This window comes from Pezoporus occidentalis, unplaced genomic scaffold (assembly GCF_034315485.1).
Source record: "Pezoporus occidentalis ecotype Australia unplaced genomic scaffold, CSIRO_AGI_Poc_V1 ctg4, whole genome shotgun sequence".
Taxonomy (NCBI): Eukaryota; Metazoa; Chordata; class Aves; order Psittaciformes; family Psittacidae; genus Pezoporus; species Pezoporus occidentalis.
Window position 1 is genome coordinate 15,869,720 of NW_026915724.1, and position 24,388 is coordinate 15,894,107.

General features: G+C 40.2%; 1 protein-coding gene across 1 annotated transcript in view; it reads left to right on the top strand.

Moving 5' to 3' along the window:
- Positions 1 to 23,667: 23,667 nt before the first annotated feature.
- Positions 23,668 to 24,388, top strand: part of CHST9 (carbohydrate sulfotransferase 9) — a 92,435-nt gene continuing 91,714 nt past the window's right edge. The window contains exon 1 of the mRNA XM_062632790.1: positions 23,668 to 24,032. The gene's annotated coding sequence lies outside the window, so the exon portion shown is untranslated. The remainder of the gene's footprint in view (positions 24,033 to 24,388) is intronic.

Here is a 24,388-nt window from a genome sequence, read left to right on the forward strand (position 1 = left end):
GGGATAATGGCATTGAGATGTTGGTGACACATGCTACATCCAGCTGAAATCTGCAAGACCTCACTTCATTTCCTGTTCCCTAGGGAACCTGGAGAGTCACTGCTGTGGATGGAGGGAAAGGAAAAGCAAAAATGAAGATAAGATGCCCGGATTTATTTGTGATGAGGGAAACCAGTGCTGCTCTTGCTCCTTGTCACCCAGAAAGGGTTACAGGCAACAAAATCTCTGTCTTGGATTCAGAAGACAAACATCATCTGGCATTCAGTGCATAGCAGCAAAAGCTATGTCACCACTAGTGTAAACCTGGAACATTCATGTGTTTCTTTGTTATCCTGATATGCAGCCAAACTCCAAAGAATAAAAATAAAATGTTTCAAACTGTAATATCTCTCTTTTTTTTTTTTCTTAAACATGATATCTTGGCAAACTCAAACCCAGAATTTTTGAGGTACTAGAACTCATTTCCTCCACTGTGCAGTGTCACTCTTACTTTGTTAGGAAGGTCTGACCAAAGTCATAAGGTTCAAAGAGCTTTTTTGAGTAATGGTTGTGTCTGAATGCCTAAAGTGAGAATGGACCCTAGATGTGCCACATGCTGTAAATAGATATTGCTAGTGTACTGAATAAGCAAGGCAGAGAAAAACTGCTACTATCCCCATGCAGACTTGGAGAGCTGAGATACTGGTAATGACTAAATGACTTGCCTCAAGTCACATCAGAGCTAGAAACTGAACTTCAATGTCCTGAATACCCTTTCTGACCCTTAAACATCCTTTCTTTATCTACTTACTCCTGCAGCCATGATCCAAACTGACACATGGGGCCTGACAGATGCACCTTATTGAGGATGGGCACTGTGCCGTGTCCTCAGGAAGAAAGGTGGAAAAGGGCCCCTGGAATTGAGCTCCAACATGCCAGGTGCTCACAAAAGAGCTCAGGTTGAAAGCTTCATAGTAGCTGTGAGAAAAAGTTTATACTCAGTAGTGAGGAGAAAGGAAACTCACTTGATAAACACAAACTCAAGACGTACTTAGAATCTGGGTATGCCAGCTGAACTTTCCCTGGGGCTAATTGCTGTAATGGCATGTTAAATAAATCCTCACTAAACTTGGTTGTACAACAGGAATGCTGTTTAAGTAATGAAGTGCTCATGGACAAATTCTCAAAAGTATTAGACAGAAACAGGCTTTTATTTCACTGGAATTGTAATATACAGGTTTGGGTTTTTTTCCATCTAGTTACTCTGACCATCACAAATCAGGTAATTTTTTTTCTATTAATCTGGGGCTGTCACTTCTTTTTGCTATCCTGGGCACCTATGAATATAATACATGCTCCTCCTCTTTGCTTTTTTGCATTGTTCCATGTCAGACACAGGAATGTTCTTAGTCCATTACTGAACAGTTGGTAACTTCTGGGCTTTTCCTTTTCCATTATGCATGTGCTCAAAACAAGATCAAGCTGCTGGGAAATGGAAGATATTTATGAAGAGACGGTCTCCATGGTCAAGCCTCTTGAAGAAGGGTATTTCAGCTGATGAGTTAGAATGGGCTGTGCCTCATTAAATCTGGCAGTCCACTCTAAGGAAATAGAGGATAAAAAAAAACAGAGGAGTAAAGGATATTGCTAAAATCTAAAACTTAAATCTGAAAAGTTGCTCTCAGTCTATGTAGATAGAAATAGCTAAATACTGTCATAGATTTCCTGATATGCTGATCATAATGGACAAATTACTGTAAGAAGGAGTGGAAGGGCTCAAATGGCTAATTGAACTGGAAAAATATTTCAGAATATTGTCTAGGGTTTTGACAGATTCTCCACCCAGCAGGGCTGGAAACATGCCAGTATCATCATTCTGTAGTATTTTGGGCATTTCTGCTTCTTGTTGCATTAACTGGGATGAGCAACCTCATAGACAACTAACATACTGCTAATAAAATTCTGAAACCTTTGTAAAGGTTTCCCTTTCCAAGGAAATTAAAGTAATGGTTAACCTAATGAGACACCCCAAAGTACCAGCTGCAAGACCATTCCAGTAAAAGAAGGTGCTTTGTACCTGATTCATCCTTATTCCTTATCTCTTCTGTGATCACTTGTGTGTTGTAAAGCAGCAGAATCACCATTTCAAATACATAGCATGAGTGGTCTTTGCAAGAGGTAAGCAGGAGAACCTTTTCTGAAATCCAGGCTCATGTCTGGACAAAATGCAATCATATTGAAGTAACCTTGCAGACTCCTGCCTTTTAGTGTTCAGAGATGCCTTTTATTCAAACAAATATAAGATAAAGATAGGAGTTTAGATGTCGACTATGGAAAAGGTGCATTACATATGTGGTGGCTTTTTCTTTTCAGGGAAAGTACACAACATTTTATTTTATTCTTTTGATAAAATATTTCCTTCAAGTGTTTTCAGAAGAGAGCAGAAATAAAAGTGTATGATTCTTCTAAGCCTTAGAATACTATGTTTACATATTAGGGAATCTATTTCATAGCAATCAATATATTTTCATTTCGTCTGGGGAAGAATAATATTAGACCTTGTTGGTTCTTGGCATTTTTCACGCTCTGTTTGCAAAGGGAAACAAAGAATTTTACAGCTGCTTCCAAGAGAGCATATTATTAGATCTTAATACTTAACTGCATTTCCTCACAAACATTGATTTGCTGTTGTTATTGTTGTGACTGCATGCAGGTGGTCATATAGTTTGAAAGAAATATACAATTAAATTGGTATCACAAAATTATACTTAGTATATTTGTGTCTGCCTGGGTCTTGGACTCAAAAGCAAGTAATCTGATTTTTCTTCAGAAATGGAAAACTCAATTTCCTCTTATGAACTCTTCAAGTGCTAACAACCACCAAGAGTGATAGAGAGGGAGGTTGCTTCTAACCAAGAAGCTTGCCAGTGGTGTCGGAGGCTGTTGTGGTTTAAGCCCAAATCTTCCCATTCTTCAGCAGCTGTCAACAGTCTGGGAGACATCCCTTTTTAGATTCCCACACACATTGCAGAGAAGTCCCATGATCACCAGGTGGTGTTTGGGCTGGACTGGGGGAGAGAAGGGAGTGTGAGGCAGAGGAGCTGGAGGAAGGCACTGACCCACTCTGAACGGTACCTGCAAAGTACTTCCCATTGAGCTATAGCAAGGACCTGAACCTTTGTATTCCTCCACACCATTAGGGTTAGAGACCAATGGATAACTGGTGGTACATGTACTCTGATCAGAAATTCTTTACACACTGAAATTGTACATAAAGTATTGATAAGCTTTCTTTCACAAACTGATTTTTCTGTCTGAAAAATGTTTTCCTCTGCCCAGCCAGCTCCATTATGTATTTGCTAAAGACATGAATACATAATCATTTTGCTTCATTATTACTGGGTTTTTCTTTCTGTTGACCTTTATTCTGTCTGTTTAACGTCAGAATTATAAAGACCACGTGAAGTGAATATTAAGGTATCCTATCTAGAATACATTAAAAGAGCCTGATTTTCAGAACATCTGGTCCCTGGTTTCCCAGCATCAGCCATATTTAAAAGTCTTGCTGTCTGTTTGAGCTTTTAGGCAACTAGACACTTCGTATATGTTTACATGTGTTGCAGCAAGGGCATGAATTCTAATTGTCTCTAAATATCCCTGTGGATTTTAATTGCACAGTAGTAGGATCATGATATTCTTTCTTCTGAAAGGTTTGTTCTTACACATTAAAATTTATCACGGTCAGCAGAAGTCTTGTCCAAGAAACAATCATTTAACCCAGGCCTTAGCTCTGTGGTCTCTGAACAACAACGGTCTGCTCAGGTGTATGGTTATTGCATCTTGACTTTCATCTGTTAGTGCACAGGATCTCCACTAGTGCTGAAAGACATCAGGAGAAAATCAGTGTTGGCAGAATGAAAACTGTGCAAACTCTTTATTTGGTTGTTACTGTGGGATTATGCCCCTGCTTATAATCCATGATCCGTAGTGTCACAGCAAATACATAAGAGTCCATGATCAGGGATGGCTTACAATGTTGGTACTGTGTTGGTACTAGCCTCAGCTGTCCACCCTGACCATGGCTGCTGCTTGCCACCTGAGCCACTCACTAAAACAAGCTTCATGAGCACAGGCAGGTCGCATGAGCTGAGGTATCGATGGCTGGGCAGGCAGATGGACAGGAAAGTTAATCATTCCTGCTCGTGAGCCTGGGCATGCAGTGAACACACTTGTAGCTAGCTGGAGTACATCATGATTCCTGGCAGGGCTTCAACTTGCAGAGTTAACTTTACTCAAAAGAAAACTATGCCAGATTCTGGCCTTTGAAGATTTCGGTAAGCTTCTTTTTGAGGGAAAAACGATTGCCAACTGGGATTTTTCATGAGTTGACTGCTTTTCAAAGATTTCTGTGAAAGGGGCTTGGTTAAGGGCATTGCTGGGGGAAACCAATTATAATTTTCAAATATCTTAGACTTAAATAAACATTTAATTAAAATAAAACCAGCTCTTTCAGCCATTGCCTGTCTTCTCCTGTTTGTAGAGTTGGGGAGTTCTGGGGAATTCCTGATGCTACATATTTTTTGACAGCGTCAGCAAACTTTTCAAACTAACCTTCAGTATTTTCTTTTCCTTCCCTTCCTCCCAACTTCTTTTCTCAGATGCTTTAACCTACTTTTTAGTCTTTTATTTTTCCTGGTTTTCCCTACTTCTTGCAATCTCCAATTTTCTTTTAATCATTCTCTCCTTGCCCATTTATTCCCTGGTCCCTTTTCTATACTTTTTTCCCTGCTCTTTCTTTCCCCAGCCCAACTGTACCTCACCGCAACCCAGGTTATCTCCACAATAGCCTCTGCCTAATGACAGAGGGAATACCCTGAAACATCAACTTTCAGCACCTGGGAGTCAGGAGGGTATATGTGATATGGCTTTTCATCCCCTCCTTGGTTTGCGCCACTCTTCTTCAAATGTCCATCTACCTTTGGAGGCAGCAAGAGATGTACCTAGGCCAGCAAGAGGCAGAATGGAAAAAGAAGATGATTTTTTCATTTGTTGAGCAGCTCCAGCTGCTGCCAGGCAGCCCAAGAAGACCTATGGGGAGTAGAGGTGTGACAGAGGGCCACAGCAAGGGCTGTGGGAGGGAGGGGATCCACCTGCATGACATGCAGCACACAGAAATCTGTTTCCACTATGGTACAACGCTATATTCAGCATTATAACCACAACAGCACATGCAACACTGAATGCTGAGTGTGAATCTTTGAAGTTATTAAAGCCTATAAATATCTTCAATAAAAGCAAAGGGAAAGTGTTGGCCACACCATGTTTTTATTTCAAAAACATCCAACTGGTAGTAGTTTGCCCCAGGTTTAAAGTTCTCCCACCCTCCAATATAATTTGATTTTAAATTGTCCTGCTTTTTCTTTTCCCTTTTTGCCCTTTTCCTCAAGGACATCCAATGCTTAAGTATGTTTTCTTGGTAAGAAATTATTAAAGAGCATGATATTGCATTGAGATACAGTAAATGTAAACAGTATTATCATCCCTATTTTACAGAGGGACAAAGAAGGTATTGTGCAGTAGCTGGTGACATTGGCTGCTATTAGACATGCATTAACGCGATAAATTGTGACTGTTTTCTACATGTCTTCAAAAATACAAAAAATGCACCTTAGCAAATAAGGGCAGCAAATAGATGTGTACCAACTACAAACAAATAAACAAAACAGAGCCTTAGCCATTCCTACAGCTTTGTTAGATCTATGGCATTATTTGCAAAATAAAAAATAATAATTAAAATAACCCAGTAAAAAGCTCCAATTCTATTTAAAAGAATGTGACTGAATTCTTAAATAAGACTTCCATGCATGTTTCTGCTCAGGCTTGTCTTTCTACTGCTCCATGCTAACCATAAAACATGATTTTTATTTGCTATTTTAAACTATGCAAAATGCACAACAAAATCCTGTAAACTTTGCCTGTCAACCTTAATTTCTAGGCTTTTCTAGTTTTTAAATGTTTGATCTTATAAATCTTGTTTATCAGTAATGTCAGCATTCTTTGTCCTTTTACTGTAATTAATGTTTGGGAGATACTCTGCTTTACATCTGTGAGTACTATGTGAAGAACTATCACTTTCTTCACTTGTCAACTCATTCTCAAAAGCAGAAGAGCTTTTTAAATTGTCGTAGTGTAGCAAAGTTAGTCCAGGAAGATTCAACAGACTGGGGAGTCTAAATTAATGTGGATCAGGTGAGGAGATATTTCCAGAGTCACAGCGTGATATCCAGCCTGCTTACAAATTCTGCTTCTGCTGTGACCAGGCTTTTCAAGACTAGAGGCATTTCAAATAAGGAAAATATTTAGATCCTAATGAAGTTTAACAATTTCTAACTATCCAGAAAAAAGTAAAAACATATTCACAATAACATGTTCCTCTGCCAGTTAAAGTTTTTGAACAGAACTGGAAAGATAAGACTAAGTGTAGATCACAGTCAATATCTTTTGTGTCATGGGTTTGATAGTGGTGCTCTGAATTTTGAAAACAAATAGTTACTCAGTTGGAGGTTTGACTGCAAGCACCTTTCTCTGAACTCTCATACAAAGAGTCAGTAAAAAAATATAATTTTATTATAATCTTCTAGTAGATACATGTTTAGCTATAGTAAAGAAAAACAAAGTGCAATAGTTGTCATTACTCTTGTCCACACCATGAGACAACTACCAGTTTCTTCATAACTCCTGTCCCTCTGATAAAGATTAAATTCTGCCACCTGTTAAAATACAAAATGTAATGTGGTTTAAATTCTCATAAAGAACAAGACATGGAGCGTAACTCCTGCTTTTCAGTTTCAAAGGTAAATTGATCTATATTCAATGTGGGGATTTTAGTCACATTCATGGCTTTTCAATTAAATGAAAACAGTCATTTCAATTTTCTCTGCTTTCTAAACACCATTAAAATACAGATTTGGTGTTCTGTAAATAGAATAAAAATTTATATTATACCTATTAATATACATATGCATTATCTTGACTTGCACGTATCAGTTATTGCATAGTACATACGAATCACTAAATACTTAATGTATTTTCACCTACGGAGAATAATCCAGTACATGACATTTACCAAACTACAGACATTTGACATACTAAGCATGTCTGAAAGCATCTCTCTTGTCTGACCAAATCACTAAATTAATAATGCAATCATGTAAAACATCTCTTTCTACCTAAAATTTTCATCATATCTTAATCGTCATTTGATATGTCAGGTCGATCATTTAGAGGAATAACTTCCACACAGGCATGAAGAAAAAAAAAATCAAAACAAAGCCAAACATTTCTCCTGTATTTAATAATATATATAAAATCATGTATATAATATTATATGCATATATATTAATCTCACAGGGTCTACTTCTTGCTACTAGGAATTCATGCATGTGAGTAAAGAATGGCAACCTTACCATAATTTTAAAACTCTAAATGTCTTTCTTATGTAAGGAATTAATAGCCAATGGGATTTGCTATATCTTAAAATATGAATAAAGACACAGAGCTCTATCTGAGGAATTAGATCTTGTAAACCATGTGTTTCTCTGATTTTTATGTCTTTCAGTTTTGTCGTGAAAGTTCATAGAATGTTATATACATCTCTGAGGACGTGTTTTGTTTAGTTCTGCAGTATCTGCATTCATATTTCCCCTACAGCACTTTTGAAAAATACTGCCTTCAGCAATCTGACAGCTGAAGCCACCTCGCCGCTACAGCACAGTGACAGCTCCAATGCAGCAGCAGGAGTTTATTATGACTATCCCATGACTGCATTTCAGTCCTCATCAGTCAGGAGATATCCCCCTCTCCTGCCCCGCAACATTTTTGATGTGTTTTGCAAAGCTGCAAATGACACTACTATTTGTGAGATAGGACTTTTAGACGGTGAACACTCTGTAAAGAATTACAAAAGTATCTTTACCTATTAACTGCTCCACTGTTTGCCAAGCTGCATTAAATTTAATTTAAAACTAAATTCTGCCTGCTGGCAGCAAAACATCTCAGCCAGGGCTCGTGTGAGACTAGGATTTTGTTCTTAAAAGAAAAGCTGATGTTGGTTAAGTTTTGTCTTAGGCATGTACAGTAGTGGCAGATGTTCTTGGCAATTGTTAAATGAGCTCCAGATGGTAGCTTAGAAGTTTGACCTTAAACATTTTCTAACCTTCAGCTGTAATTATTAAATAAAGAGATGTATAGATGCATGGCTTGTTCAGTTTTTCTCCTGGATTTAGACTGAAGATAAAATGATGAGGTTCATCAAGAAGATGGATGATGATATTACCTTGTCTTGAATTCATTGAAAGTGAAGTTTGATAGAATCATCTGTTCGCCATTATCTAAAAAAAAGATTTTAAGGGAAAGAAATAGCCTGTTAATTTTATTCTTTTTAGTCCTCATAGAAACAAAAGAAAACCAGTTTTCTGTTTGAATCTTTTATTCATTGTTTGATAAAATTTCATCCATTTACACAGATTGTTTCCTGCTAGGCTGCTGAGAGTAAAGCCTGACTTGATGTGTTTATCCTAAGAAAGAACAAACGACTCAGCTCTCAGGTTTAAAGAATTCTTTTAATTTGCTTTGTTCTTCAAAATATAATGTGCGTATTTTTAGATCATTTACTACTCTTAGCAGAGTAATCACTACATAGTTTGCCAGAGACCATAAGAAAGACCATCTCTATGGGAAGCTTTATAATTTCGAAAATAACATCTAAAATCACTGGAATCTCTTGCCTACTAGAATTATTCTTTACATGCAGAGGTAAAGAAGGATAACTCATTATTCATTTTCTCATTAGAAAATTAAACAACCTGTCATTGCAGTAGAACTTCTGTATACCACTTCCAGAATGGGTACATGTACAAGTGGGTGATTCTGAATGCACAATAGGCATATACTTAACACCATTGTCTGATTTTAAATTAATTGGGTTTCTCCATTAATTTCTTTTTTCTTTAATACACCCACTATTTTACCATTTACACATTTATTCTGAAGATGTATTCCTTCCAGCAGAGAGCAGGTAAAAGTCCATCACAGAACTGCATCAGGCACAGGACAGGAGCCAGGCCCTTTCAGGGCACAGGGCAAAGGCAGACCAGTGGGGGCACACCGCAGCTGGGCTCTGCACACCCCACTTCCCTTCTAAGGAAATTTTGGCAATGGGAAATGGACAGGGCTGTGCCCATGTTTCACCCCAACATGGGATTGAAGTAACAGGTTAAATGTGATGCATTCATGGACACCAGAGTACTAATGTATCTGGTAATTTCGACATAGTCATAATAATAAAAACATCAGATATGGTCTGGTCCTGTAGACCTGCTTGACTAACTTGATGTCCTTCTATGACACGGGGACCCACTTAATGGATGAGGGAAAGGCTGTGGATGTTTTCTATCTAGACTTTAGATTTTGACACCGTTTCCCACAGCATTCTCTTGGAGAAACTGGCTGCTCATGCCTCATACTCTTCGCTGTGTAAAAAGCCGTTTGCATGGCTGGGCACAAAGAGAGGTGGTAAATGTAGTTCAATCCAGCTGGCAACCAGTCACAAGTGGTGTTCCCCAGGGCTCAGTACTGAGGCCAGTTCTGTTTAATATCTTTAGTGATGATCTGGAAAAGGGGATCAAGGACACCTTCAGCAAGTTTGCAGATTACACCAATCTGGGAGTGTTGATCTCCTGTACCACAGGCATGGGGAAAAGCATCTGGAAACATGCCTGGTGGAAAAGGACCTAGGGCCGTCGGTCAACAGCTGGCTGAACATGAGCCAGCTTGTGCCCAGGTGGCCAAGGCGGCCAAGAGCATCCTGGCCTGTATCAGAACTAGTGTGGCCAGCAGGACCATGGAAGTGGTTGTCCCCCTGTACTCAGGACTGCTGAGGCTGCACCTCAAATCCTGTGTTCAGTTTTGGGATCCTCACTACAAGACAGACACTGAGGTGCTGAACCGGGTCCAGAGAAAGGCAACAAAGCTGCTGAAGGGTGTAAAGCACAGGTCCTCAGAGGAACAGCTGAGGGAACTGGGGTTGTTTAGCCTGGAGGAAAGGAGACTCAGGGGGGACCTTATCACTCTCTACAACTACCTGAAAGGAGGTTGCAATGAGGCTGGTGTCAGTCTCTTCTCCAAAGTAATAAGCAACAGTACATGAGAAAATGGCCTCAAGTTGCTCTAGTGGAGGTTTAGATTGGATATTAGGAAACATTTCTTCAACAAAAGGGTTTTCAAGCATTGTAACAGGCTGTCCAGGGATGTGGCCGAGTCATCATCTGTGGATGTTTTAAAAAGATATGTAGGTATGGTACTGAAGGACATGGTTTAGTGGTAGACTTAGCAGCGTTAGGTTAATAGATGGACTCAATAATCTTAACCATCTTTTCCAACCTAAATGATTCTATGATTCTATATCCTACTGCTTCAACCACATTTGGCACCTTCTAGTGGTAAAACACTTCTTTCCTTTTGAAGGAAAACAACTCTGGAAATATTGACTTGGAAATATTTAAAGGTTGCCATTGATCATATCTTTGACCCATAGATAATTCAAGAAAATAAGATCTAATAACATAGCTTATTAAAGCTGATGAATGTAATCAGCAGCTTTCAGCCTGACTGAATATTGAATGTTCTTTCATATAGCAATAATTCAAAAAAGTAAGAAGCCATTGCCCAAGGTAAATGGAAAAAAAAAAAACATGAGGCCAAAAAGGGTTCCCTAAATTTAACTGCAAAGCAGTCAGGCTGTGATACTGATTTATGCAAATGTGCAGCAGGCAGGCAGGAGGACCCATCATTTAGGGACTGACCCTGGGAGCAGGCAGAGAGGTTTGGGGACAGCTCTGGGTTGCTGAAACAGGCACCTCGCTGCCCGTGCCCATGCCCCATGGCTTGAGGGTGTAAAGGCAGACCCACAACGCCCAAGCGGCACCTGGATGTATAATCTGTGTCTCTACCCCACAGACTCACACACTGTGCTGCAGCCAGATATTTCCAAAGTGCACAGATCTAAAAGCTGTAATTAATCTTTCTGCTGTTAGTTTTTACTACACTTCACACATTGCCTGCTTCCTGGCGGAGCACTGTGCCCCATACACAAAGTAAAAGGTTCTTTACACAAGTATATAATCAGCACCAATATGATGTACCTATCTTTCATATCCATTACTCGTATTTTGGAGAGTGCAGATTGATTTTCTTGTCTTTGATGAAATATATGGAAAGCAGTTGAATTTTGATTTAAAAATACTAACTTGTACAACGAGTCTAATCACAGTTTGCTATAGACTTATTCATTATTGTGTTCAGACAAACAAAACCAACTGTTCTTTTCTGCATTTTCTCCTCAGAGACATCGTGGAGTGAAGCCTCGGTCCAGCTGACCATTCCAAGTGAGTGTGGTACAAGCTTATGCCAAGTTTGGGCTGTGAAGAAGGGAGGAAAAACAGTTTCTTTCTTTTTTAAGTTGCTGTAGAATGGAAGTTTTTATCTTGATAACCACGATGAATTCATTAAGTGTAATCTGAAACCAGCATGGTACAAAATTGTCCTGAAGTCTGTTAAAATCAATGTAACTGTGGAGTGAGTAATTAGAATTCAGTCAACAGGGGAAGTTGCTGACTCTTAAGACAGAGAAATCAATATATATTTTGGCAGAAATCATAAATTGCAATGGCTACATTCAGAAGGCAACTTGTTTTATACTTTAAAGATTACCAATTAGTTACATCTTTCACCTGTACTTCCTTTGTAGGACTCTACCCAGTGCCCACAGAGATCTTTCTAGCTATACTGGCATTTTTTCCCTTAATTGTGGAAATCTGACTCATGATTAGCAATTTTAATGTTCTGATCAACTTAGGAAAAATGTCAATTTAAAACAAGGAGCAGAGAGACAGAGACAACTTTGCTCATGGCATTGAAAAATTCACTCAGGCAGATTGCCTTAATACTCATGCTAACCATTAAGGTAAATACAAAGAGTTAGTCTGAAGATGTCACCTCACAAAAATTGTTTTGTTGGTATATCTGGGATTTGGAGCCTGGTCTAGGATAAAGCTGCATAAGGTTCTGGAATGGACCTAGAGGCGTGGAGAAGGTAGCTGAAGTGGTTACCACCTCACGGTACAAACTTAGGTGTTTGAAGAAAGAGGTTAGAATTCAAGTACAAAGTGTGCAGCTTCCAAAGCTGTTAAGTTGGCTTCACAGTGAAGCTTTGACACAAACCTTGACACAAGCTTCTGTGTTTTATTTTTAGTTTTGTTGTTTGTTTTTAATACCAAATCCCACTTACAATAAAAGCACAGAAAAACAATGTTAAATTACATGCAAATATATTTTATTACCTGGCTTGAGCCTCCTCATCAAAAATGAGCATTAACAATTATACTAAAAGCATAGAAAAAAAGTGAAACCACATGCAAATATATTGTGCTACCTGTCCTAAGCCATCTCATCAAAGATGAGTATTAATAAATTTAGCAGGCTTTTTGAGCAAGGCCCACCAATTTCAGTTGCTGAAGTTCACCTCTGAAGCACGAGAGAAAAGCAAGCAAACAACTTTCCAGAGTAAAATAAACAGGAAAGAGATGAGAGAAGAGAATGACATGCAGTATGTTGACCTAGAAAAAATGCTAAGTAATAGATTTTTTATCTGTGATCTGTAGGAGATCCTCAGTTCATCTGCACATGGTCTTGCTTATAAAACAAAAAATCCTTTTCTCAATCCTGCAAGCTAAGCTTAGCAACTACCCCATCTGTTGAGATATAGTAGCAGGCAGAGGCCATACTCTGTCACTGGGTGTTATTTGTATAAGGGGTACAGTGTAAGGTTGTTTTGCAGCAAGCAGTGACCTCCTTTTCAGCTGCCTGTTTGGGGATTTGTACTAGGCACCTCCAGACCAAGACAACATTTGTGTAGCTGCACGCTGACATCATTCCTTTGTTCCACGGGGACAGCAAAACAAAAGATCAGTGGGTTGCAAGTGGGTCCTGTATTTCTGTCCTGGGCTGGTCGAGTCTTGCTTTCCTTTAGACCAGAGTACAAAACCTCACCTCTTTGCAACTCCTCTGTCTCCTGTTCAGGTCAGCTGTGTGACTAGAGGCTGGTCTGTGCAATCACGGGAACTTATTGCTGATCCCAGGTTTGGCATTAAGGGTAAACCATTTTAATAATCTAGTGTAAATCTCAGTTTTGTGCATGTCTTCAGCTCCATCCTGCAGAGAAGCTCTTAAACTCTTTAAGAGTCTCTGCCATTTCATATTATGCTAGGTAGGATCAGCTTGCAAAAAAGGAAAGTACATCGGCACCAGGCTTTCTTTTTTTATCACTGCTAAATATCAGGCTGACAAGACTGATAATCTTTCTTGATTACTTCCTTCACGTTTTATTAGAACATGTTCCTGCATTCATTCAGATATTTAATTTCACTATTGATGGCTGCTTCCTAAAACACAAACAATTCTGTCTTGGTTTGAAAGAACGTTTATATGATCTCCAATAATTGCCTTAAGTGACAGCAACCACCATTACTAGCTCAATGCATTCTCCAAGGTTGCTGGACTCAAGAGCATTTTCAGCTACTAATTGTTTTTCTTCATGCTTCTTTGTTTTTCCCTTAGTCTGGTAATTAATTTCTTCATTCCTTCCTCAGGTTTTCATGTTCACACACTAATTTTCTTCCTCAAGCTCCTGAAATGTTTTTGTGTACCTTAACCTCTGGATAGAGCTGCTGCCCTCCTGATCATGCACCTACTTCTTACATGGGGCTCTGCTAAATGAGGTGACTCTAGATCTGCCCTCAGAAGAGTCCCTGCAGATTTATGCAGGTATGGCTAAATGTGGGGTTAGTTATTTACAGATAAAATACCTTTTTGTCTGCAGGTCCTCCAAGCATGAAACATTTGACTGCTACATGTAGTGGGAAGGTCTAGACTTTTTGCACTGGCTTCCTGGCTGGGAACTGTCTTGTCAGAGAGATCCTGACGAGCTGCTCTTTTGCTGCTTGATCAAGGGACAGACAACGCCTAAAGGGATTTTCTAAATAGTCATAGCACCACCAGGAGTTACACAGATAAAGACCTAGATGTGCTCAAAGGGAAAGCAGCAAGGAATTGCTATGGCTGTCAGACTGCAGAAATAATGACTCAGCCTCTGTGAATATGGAGGAGGGCACTGGCTTGGGTGATGACAGTGAGCTGCCATTATCTTCAGCACTCTCAACCCAAAGTTTTTGGCAGCATTAGTATGAAAATTACTCATGCTCAAGCAGCAGAGCTCAGACATGCCAGAACAAAATGCGTTACATGTGCCCATTATAAACTGTTAGTTAGCAACAGGATCTCAATCACTCAGCCCTATGAACTGCTATTTTTGCTGTGACACGCATTCCTCATAGATTTTGCAATATCTGTGTGTAAATACTTTCAAATATTTACACTGATTTACAAGATCACTGTATGCAGTGGAAATGAGAAATGTGAAATTTGTTGACCTGCTCTGATCAAGTGATTAATATCATCTCAAATGAGAAAGTGTGCATTCTTGGAATACAGGATCTTTCATTATCTCATTTAAAGGAAAATTTTGTGTTATGACGCATGTAGGCCTATTAAGTTATGGGAAAGACATTCTGACTGTTCAACCTACCCATACATGCAAAGCTACTATACATTAAAAAGATGGAGAACTTATATGTACACTCCAAGACATTAAATTGCATGTAGTTGATATTGCAGCTTTTCCTGTCAAATTATTCCATCTTTTGGTTGTAATGGTGATAGAGATAATAGTGGCAGTTCTGGCTTTCTAACACTAAGATGGGTGAAAAAAGACATTGCTAAAGCAGAAAGTGTGGTCGTAACAATACAGAAATGAAAAAGGATGCTCAGGGGCAAATGTAATATCTGAAAGGAGCTGCAACTCATTTATTGGAAATGACCAGGTTTCATACCACCCTCATCATCTTAAAGGATCACATTCAGTCCTCTCTGATGGCTTAAAAGTCTCTTTCCCTATATAATGCAATCTTTACAGACAGCTGCTAGAAAATCATAGAATCATAGAATCAATCGTTAGGGTTGGAAAGGACCTTAAGATCATCTAGTTCCAACCCCCCTGCCGTGGGCAGGGACACCTAATGCTAAATCATATCACCCAAGGCCTCCAATGCAGCATAACGAAGGCAGGTGCTGAATATAAGGTACATTTATGTTATAAGGTGAATTTCATACATTTTAGTTGAAGTTGATCCATCAGTTGCACACCATGATCTGATGTAGCTAAATGAGAGGCCCCATTTTGCTGGTAGGGTCACAGAACGAAAATCGTATGTATAGCCTGCAGCCCCAGTATAGTATTACAGCACTATGCATGCACTTGCTGGGGACAAGGAGACCTGAGCAAACGCTGCTAACTCGTTCACTCTGACCTCCTGTAGAGGATACCATAGCCTTATATTAAAAACACTAGTCTAAAAGCATGTTTGCAGATACTTGGAAAGAAAAGATTATCTCAAGGCAAACTGCCTCTATCTCATTTGCTAAATATAGGATAATTCCTTTACTAAAGCATCTCTCTTGTCCCTTTCTCTCCACCCCACCATGTAAATTGGCAGTTGGTGATGGTAAGACTGGTGATTCAGCGGGAGCCTGATTTTTTTTCCATCTTGTTAGTCCCTGCTGATAGTTTTGGGGCAATCCTCCATAAAATCTATTGTTTCACAGTTGGCAGCTAGCAGCTGACTATTTACTCTACCTGGAAGAAAGGATGTGGCAGTAATTTTCTGCAGGTCCTGGGGTGTGAGAAGAGCAATCACAGGTGAAAACTCTGGAGTAGTCCATGCTGCAGGCACAATGGGAGCCGAGTTTCATGTTGTGAGGGTCTGGACTTCCAGGTTAATAAATCCGAACTGCACTGAGAGAATGTATTTGGTTCTGTGTGGTGTATGGACCTCTGACAGCAGGGTGTCAATGGGATTTGCTGATAATGGTTTTCCTGTGAGCTACCTAACATATAGGATTTTTTTACAGCAGACAATCCTGAAAATCCTATTTCAATTTATTTGCTTTTGAAAACACAGCTTGGCAGTTGGTTTTATTACACTGACACAAGCAGCAACTGTGTACCTAACACCAATTTGATGTCTGTGAAAGAGATAAAGGAAAATAAACAAAAAATTCCTGTTACTTTAATTCATTGCTGGAAGTTTCAATTGGTTTCATAAGCTTAGCTCTTTTTAGATGACCTGCAAATTTGAAACAAAGGAACATACAAATATATTGATAAATCAAAAGAGCATAAAACATCACATATGCATGTAAACTTAAACATGTCTTGACCTTACATATATAATCAAAAAATAGCTTAAGACAGCTGTAGATGGAAAATGTGGTCGATGACAACCCAAAAATGTCAGGTTAAGGATGTAACTGTGTACAGGGCCCACATTTCCTGCAGTTTCTTCTCCTAACATTCAAATAAAAAACTTCAGTCACAACTGACAGAGCTTTGCAGTTTATAAACAACACAATAAATAATTTTATCTGTGCTTTAGTTTTACTGACAAATATTTGCCATGATGACTGTAAAGCTTTCCTAAACAATGTATTTTGTACCTAAGCATTTAGCTTTAAAGGGGTAATCATGAAGCAGAGCACTTATTTGTACAGCAAACAAAAGAATAACAGGCTGCTTTGTTTATTCTTTAGCTGTTTTCCCATAGTAATTAGGATAACCCCCAAAATTACAAAACAGCAAAAACAGTTAAGTTTTCCCATTGCCAAAATTTCATTAAATTCCCAAATATACGTTAAAAAAACAAACCACAAAACAAACAAAAAAAAACCAACCAAACAAAAAAACAACCAAAAGAAACCCCATCAAAATTAAAAACAAGTATAAACAATCATTCTACTTGTGAAGCCCAAATGAGGTGTGTATTAGTGTACTAGGAAAGGCTACATTTCATTAGTTGTTAGCAAGTGCTTAATTGCGCATAGAGGTGTTTTCCTACATAAAGGTGAGCCCTAAAATTATTTCAGATTCTCTCATGGAGGGGGTGATAGATCACATTCCTCTCTACAGACATGGAATAAGTCTATAGCAATGAAAGCACTGCAGGAACGCATTTGCAGAAGTCCATAGTCTGAAGCCCAAGTTACTTATTGAGTAGTCTTAAATTTCATTCCAAAGATGGAGAGAGGGAAAATAACGACACCATCTGGAAATGGTGAATTCAATAGTCACAAATCTAAAGAAAGCCCTGGCCAGGAGAGTAGGTCATTTAAAGCATCCTTGAGAAAACTACCTTTATTCACCAGGTTTACAATGACATAGAGACAGAAAGAAGGTGGCTTACACTGAATTAATGAATGAAATAGATAAATCCACTGCAGAATTCAAACACAGGGTAAAGGATGATTGCTTCCTATTAAGGAAAGAATCTGCTCTGGGTCTCGGTTTCTTTAGGAGGAAGCAATGATCTACCACCTAAGAGCTTACCACAAAGAATAGCAGTAAGCTAATCTGTGTCCTTTGGGAAAAAAATAAAGGGCATGAAATCAATGAGGGAAAACTAGATTGGTTATGAGGAAAAGTTTCCTAAAAATAAAGAACATCCTGGGAAACGTAATTACTAGAGACAAAGTAGCCAAATCCTGGAGAGCATGGTTAATACACAATTGAGCTGAGCTGAGGCAAGGGAAATTAGCAGGAAACCTGTGAGATGTGTTAGATTTTATGACTCCATGGCTCCATCATGGCATTCACTTGCACTTTCTCCTACAGCATTTTGCAGCAGTGGAGCCTGAAGGCAGGAAAACCAGCTGTGGGAATGTGACAGGAGGGAAATCCCCATAGCTAGAGGACTTTCTGCCATCATCCCTGTTTCCAGAACAGCTCTAAGCCTAGTTACCAGCCTGAGCTGAAATAACGCTTCCAGATCTCCTCTTTGAACACTCCAATATTAGAAGCATACTTAGTTTTCCCAGGCTACTGCTGATTTTCGTGTGCAAAGTTATGCACTTTAGTGTTTGGAAAGCTTTATTATGCTACTATGAAGATACAAAGTTTAATTACGCATGCATGCTACTAGCTCCCAAATCCGTCTCATCTCCCAGTCTTAACTAAAAGCTCTTAGGAAGTGAGGTTGTTCCAGAACCAGGAGCACACATAATTCCAAGTAATGATCCAGCTAGAAGGAAGGATAAGACAATGAGATGTGCAGCTTCATCCACCCTGCTAGATCTTATGAAAAGCAGCACCACCATCAAATACTGCCAACAGATCTAGCTACATTAGCATAGTAATTAAACTAAAAGGTTATAGATAAAAGAAGATGGCCTACCAGAGCAGTTAGCATTGTCTCCGTGTAATATCTTCATCTAGAAACCCAGCTGTGTTGCCTGCAAACAACAGGCAACAATAGGTTAACCTCTTGGTTATGCCCCCTCAAAAGCTATCCATTGTTTTATATGTATCTCAACTTCCAGCTAAAGGAAAGTGTGTAAAGAGCAGAGAAATTGCTTCCAAATCTTAGGCTAGCCAGCATGCAACAGACTACACTCAGTACAGAGCATCTGACCTTGTTTTCCTGAGACTGCCCTTGTAATGGTACTTTATGGAGCTGCAAGGAATAGTACAATACTGAAACGTGGCCATATGTGAATCATTATATGATGACCAACCACTTGGGATTAATGCCCACACTGGATTAAAATAAATAAATAAATAAATAAATAAATGTATTTCTTTTTCTGTCCCTTTCCTACTATACAGTGATTGATTGTCAGTCTGCCTAGTCTTTATGCTACTTTCTACCCTCATGTGCCCTAGAATTTCTCAGTAACTTTTTTTTCCTGGCACATATGAATACCATAATGCCATAGTTTGCTCAATGTTTGAATTCAGGCTGTCAGAATGGGTTCAAAATATGTCCGCTAGTTCAAGTAAGCAATGCAGACATTCAACATGTAGCACAGTGCTGGGACTGGCTAAGAGAATTCTACACTGTTTTATTTCAATCTTCCTTTATCTGTGCTTCAGGGTGGCTGCCAGCTTGCCATGTCACTGTATTTCTGTTTTTTATTCCAGGTATTTTAGGCTGGAAGAGAAACTAGAATAATGGAATTACATATTTAATGGTATGGTGTCCTGTTTCAACAGATTGTGAATCACTTTGGAGGCACACTCAGTTTCATGTATCAGTTCATTTCTCTGTCGATTTATATAGACAGCTTGTCAACAGATGTTGAATCAGTGCTAACTTTGTACTACCAGGAGTGCTGTTGGGAGTAAGAGAATTTTGTTTGTCTCACATTCAGGGGATATGTAGAGAACAGAGCACAATATTCAGATTTTACTTCTCTGACATTTAGTAGTTATGTAAAAGACAGTAAAATTGGTCTAAGAGGGGCTGGGGGGGAGAAGAAGAGTTTAGGCTGTGTATTGCCTAAGAGCAGTCAGTCTTAGCTCAGAAATACAGACTCCACAGTAAGGAGGGAGATGATCTGCTAAGATCTCTTCAATCAAAATTGAAAGACAAGCATGAAGAACATATCCTTCAAGATCTTCATAAATGCCTTTAAAGTATTTAAATCAAACAATTAAGAAATTCACAATTAATTTTGTGGTGAACACTGTGATACCAATAATTGAAACACCAAAGAAACTGTCTCCCAGCTAGGCATTCTAACACAATAGGCTTATCTTTTCCAGGATGTATCTATCCTGGAAGAAAAAAAGAGAAATGTTTCCTGTTTTCTAGACCTAGGCAAACTAGAAATTACAATGTTACACAGATTTTACAACTACTGTTCAGAAGTTCTGGAAAAACAGACCTCTTTCAGAATCTTCTCATGGGAGTGATGAGGGTTTTCAGAGGAACTTCCTCCTTGCTTTACAAACCACATTTCAACAGAATCCTTCTGATGATAGTTCAGGACTTCGTTCATTCATCTGTGGCAGGGTAGCAGTCTTCAGATCTCACTTTTGGAGATGAGACATTTCTGGGGAGAGCATGACAATCTGATTTTTAGATGCCCTATCCAGGAAGATAGCATAGGACAACTCACAAAGGATGGGATCACGGGAAACCCTTAGTCCAATCTGCAGCACACGGCTGGGTCAGCCATGGGGTCAGGCCAAGTTGCTCAGGGCTTTGTCCAGCCTTGTCCGGAAAACATCCCTGCATGGAGCCTGCAAATATAGTACTTTAATCTAAGATGTAATGTATAATATAATAGCATGAGAACATACATACACCCTGATTATCCAGTGTTAGAGAAGAGGGAGTAAGAGAAGGGGAGCTAATCTTAACCTCCCATTCATATCTGTGACTGGAAGATCTCACCAGACTTTTAAATACAGAATGAATTCACTTTTTCAGAAAATCAATTTTTAGGACATCCTGAGGCATTTTTCATCCCTGCAGCTCTTGACAGAGTAGTGGCTGCCATTTGAAGAACATTTTAGAATGGCAGTAAGATAATACACAAACCTTCAGAAAAAAAATACTGCAGCTACTGTTTTCTTTCTGCTGTTTTTTGAGAGAGGAGCCCGTTAGAATAAAATAGCTTCACAGTTAAGTCACTGAAGTGCTTAAGTCAAGTTGGGTTTGCTTTTAGAGACTTAAAAACAAAACTTTGTAATAGCTGAAGAACAACAGATACTCTGAATTGCCTAATATTTCTGAATGAGTGCACAATTTGCTTCAAAAGGCTTTGATAATCACCCCGGTATGCCAGTTACTGAGCAAATGAATTTTATACTGAGTTGGTTGCAGTTTTTTTAAAGAAACAAGCAAATGCCCCATAGCAATGCTTAGTAGAGGCAAATTTTAGCCTCCTAACTGATAAAAGGAGCATGTTGTAGGTGGTGTATTTCTAGCTAATTAGCTGAAAATTAAAAAAAAAAGCTCAAGGAAATAAGACGAAACTACTCGCTGAATGGTTTATGCCCTGGAGCAAAAGATATCTTCATAAAGCTCTATATTGATATACAACACGCAGCATTGAAACTGTGCCAGTATGGCCCGTCCCAAAATTCACTGCAGTAAATGATAATGGTACTTGGAATGAATTTCCATAATCTAAAAAACCCTCTGAAGGTCTAATATTTCCCCTTTGGAACAGGATCAGGCCAAACAGGCACAGTTTTGTCCCAGCTGCTACCCGAGTCATGGTTTTCATATTAAATTATTCTTTAAACATAAGAATCACAGTTTCTGACTCTTTGAATGTGTATATGTGTGTGGGCGGCTGAGCTAGCTTTGCTGTAAACTTTGCAAAATCTCAGATGGAAACCTGGGCTGTGTGGAAAGCTGAGCAAGAGCAAGAGGTTTCCTAATAGCTCACAGCAATGGCTCACGTGGTTTCCATCCCACCTCACGCTAAGGAAAGGCCCAAGTGCCAACGGAGGATTTAGGGGACTTAGGCAGTGTGCACTAGCAGTCGTTAGAGAAGCACTTGTGAGCACTGGTAACTGTAACCTACCCTCCAAACCAAACTTTCTTCCATGGCTGTTGCTGCTAAGCTGAGCTGAAAATCTACACAGAAAATGTGCTTAAAGAGCTTTAATTGGTCTTACTGTGGAGTAAAAGTGGTTTTATTTCTACAAATTGGCCTGTAATTTTTGTCAGGTTTCAGTTTCAATTCATGGCCTGTTACATTTCTTCTCCAACTGCACCTACTGCTCCTGTCATGGCAGACAAGCAGCTCAATGGTTAAAGTTAGCAGCATCATCTTTTGCAAGCAGTGAGGCAGCTTTAACCATTTGCTGCTTGTCTACCATGAGAAGCCATGAGAAACATGCAGAAACCTGCCAAGAATAGGGTTTCTGATGCAGGCGCTGGCTCCGTACCAACCCCGCTGACACAGACAGACTGCCGCCACCTTTTTGTAATTCCTTTCTTTTTCGCTCCACGTCAGGCTTCAGAAGGTGCTGATTACATTTACGTAGCTGATGAGCTTCCTAACCCAGTGTCCAATTTCACCTGCATGTTGAATTTTTAATCTTGTAAAGAACTTAAATCCATAGCTGGAATATGCCCTCTGCACTGGAAGAACCTGTGGTGGAACAAGTATTATATAAGCTAAATGCACAGAGGGGAGGAAATTGGAGGGGGAGGGTATTTATCAAGCTGTAAAACAAGATTTGGCTTTATCCCAAAGCAATTAATTTATTCCTTTAACTGAAAAAAAAAATCAAGAAATCTGATCTTTTCACTGTTATATATAACTTCAATCAGTCAATGGGTATAGTCTGAGCAGATCAATCTGAAGAAATATGTTTGCAGCATGTACTTATTGAGTGAAATTAAATCTACAACACTCAGAAGGTTAATCTGTATACCCTTATTAGAAGCTTCAGTGACTTTCATTACAATCTTCTGAGTGTATTACCTCAGGAAACTAAAATTCAGTAGGCATATTGTTTTTCTCTAAAATCTCACTGGCCATCAGGGACTAGTAGATCTGTAATCTGAATGCGAGGTTGCATTTTTTTTTTGTGAGGGCATATGGTTATCATAGTATCGCATGCCTGCCAGGTTGTCTAAAAAGGGAAGCATGCTCAAGTCTTGAAATAGCAAACAACTAGCATATTTTGCTGTTAAACCTGCTTCCCTCCTTCCTCCCCTTTTATTTCGAATAGGGAGGCAGACAAGCTCCAGATGTGAGGGAAGTAGTCTTTTCTCACCAGAACTTCAGAAGTAGATTGATGGGTGGCTTTAAAGGAAAATAAGGAAAAATCTGTGTTCTCTGGGTCTTTTCTCAGCTGCTGACCTCTATAATGAACTGTGACTAGGGAGATACTCAAGTGAGATAAAAGAGAGAAAATTTATAGCACCACAGTGAAATTATGCACACTCACACAACCAAACACAAACTGGAGCAGGATAGTTTAGTGCTTGGATTGGAAACCCACAGGAACTCCCCTGTGCACAGGTCTTGCCTGCCCATGGCTGCTGCAGATCCTGGGGCACTTTTCAATGAACATGTCTTATCCCCAGTGTCTAAGCTCTGGTCGGGATAATTACACTCTGCTTAGTTAAACCCCCTGGAAATCAGAGCAGCACACAGCTTTCTACTCTGTTCTCTGAAACACTGTCTTGAGCAGGTTGGCAGTGTTCAGCTTCACACCGAAAGTGACTGTTCTGCTGGCTGGAGAAGTGATCCCTGTGTGCTGGCTATAAGTGTGTGAGACGATTTGAGACCTGTTAGGGTAAAACATGTAAAAACATGAAGTGTTATGTTACTGTTATTCTAAGAAAGGCCTTTTGCCATAAGTGAGCAATGGGGCAGTGACTTGAAGCATGTCAGAAGTGTGTGCTGGGGTAATTCTAGGCATGTAGCACTGCAGTGAAATGCCTGAAGGGGAAGGGCTCGATAGAAGTGGTTTGAGCACAGCTCTGGAAAGTCCAGACTCCTCTGTGCTTCCCCATTTTAGCAAGAGCAAGGATTTCCTTGAAGAAACATAAGCGAAGCAGTACGCCCGTTAAAGAGAGATAACGTTATTTATCTACATGGCTAGTCTTATTGTCAGAATAAGCTGATAACGTTTGCAAGGCACATACGAAGTGCTAATAAGCACTAATTAAATATTTTTTCTATGCATCCCGTTTCCCATAGACGACAGTAAAGTTTTTATGCTACCTGTTTCAGTAGCTAACTTACAGGTACGACTTGCCTTTACCTGGCAGTTTAGCTACATTTGTTTGCTCGCACAGGGAGCGGCTACCTCCGGATCTGTAACAGCAAACAAAACCTGTTAGCAAAGCGCTTAATCTCCGGGGCGCTCAGAGGTAGGAGCGGCGAGCAGCAATCCGCGCCGTCACACGGGCTCTGCAGCCACCTCGCCGCCGGGCAAACCCTCCCCTCACCTGCCCGGCAGGAAGAGACGTGCCCCCCAGCCAGGCCTCGGTGGGGGCTCTCGCTCAGGCCGGGGCCCCAAAAGTTTCGCGGTGAAAGTTTGAGCTCCGGCGCCTCCCGGGAGCGGCGGGCAGGTGAGGGGCTGCCGCGGGGGCCCCCACCCGGGGCGGAGGGAGGATGGGGGGGAGCGTGTGCGGTGTGTTGGGGGATTGCTGCGGGATGTCCTCCCGGACCCGCAAGCGGTGGCTCCCCGGGTGCAGAGCGCCGCCGGCACCGCCCAGCCCCAGGGCGCCGGGAGTTCACCCAGCGGAGGCAGCGCTGCCGCCCCGGTACGTTTGTCGGGGACCTCCCGTAGGAGACGGATCGAGGGGGTGAGGGGGGTAAAGCGGGGCCGGTTCCGGTTGTCTGCGGCAAGGGGCTCTCAGCCCCCGGGGGCCGCCGCCGAGGGTCGTCCCTTCTCGCAGAGGGGGGCTGCCGGTCGTCCCCAAAA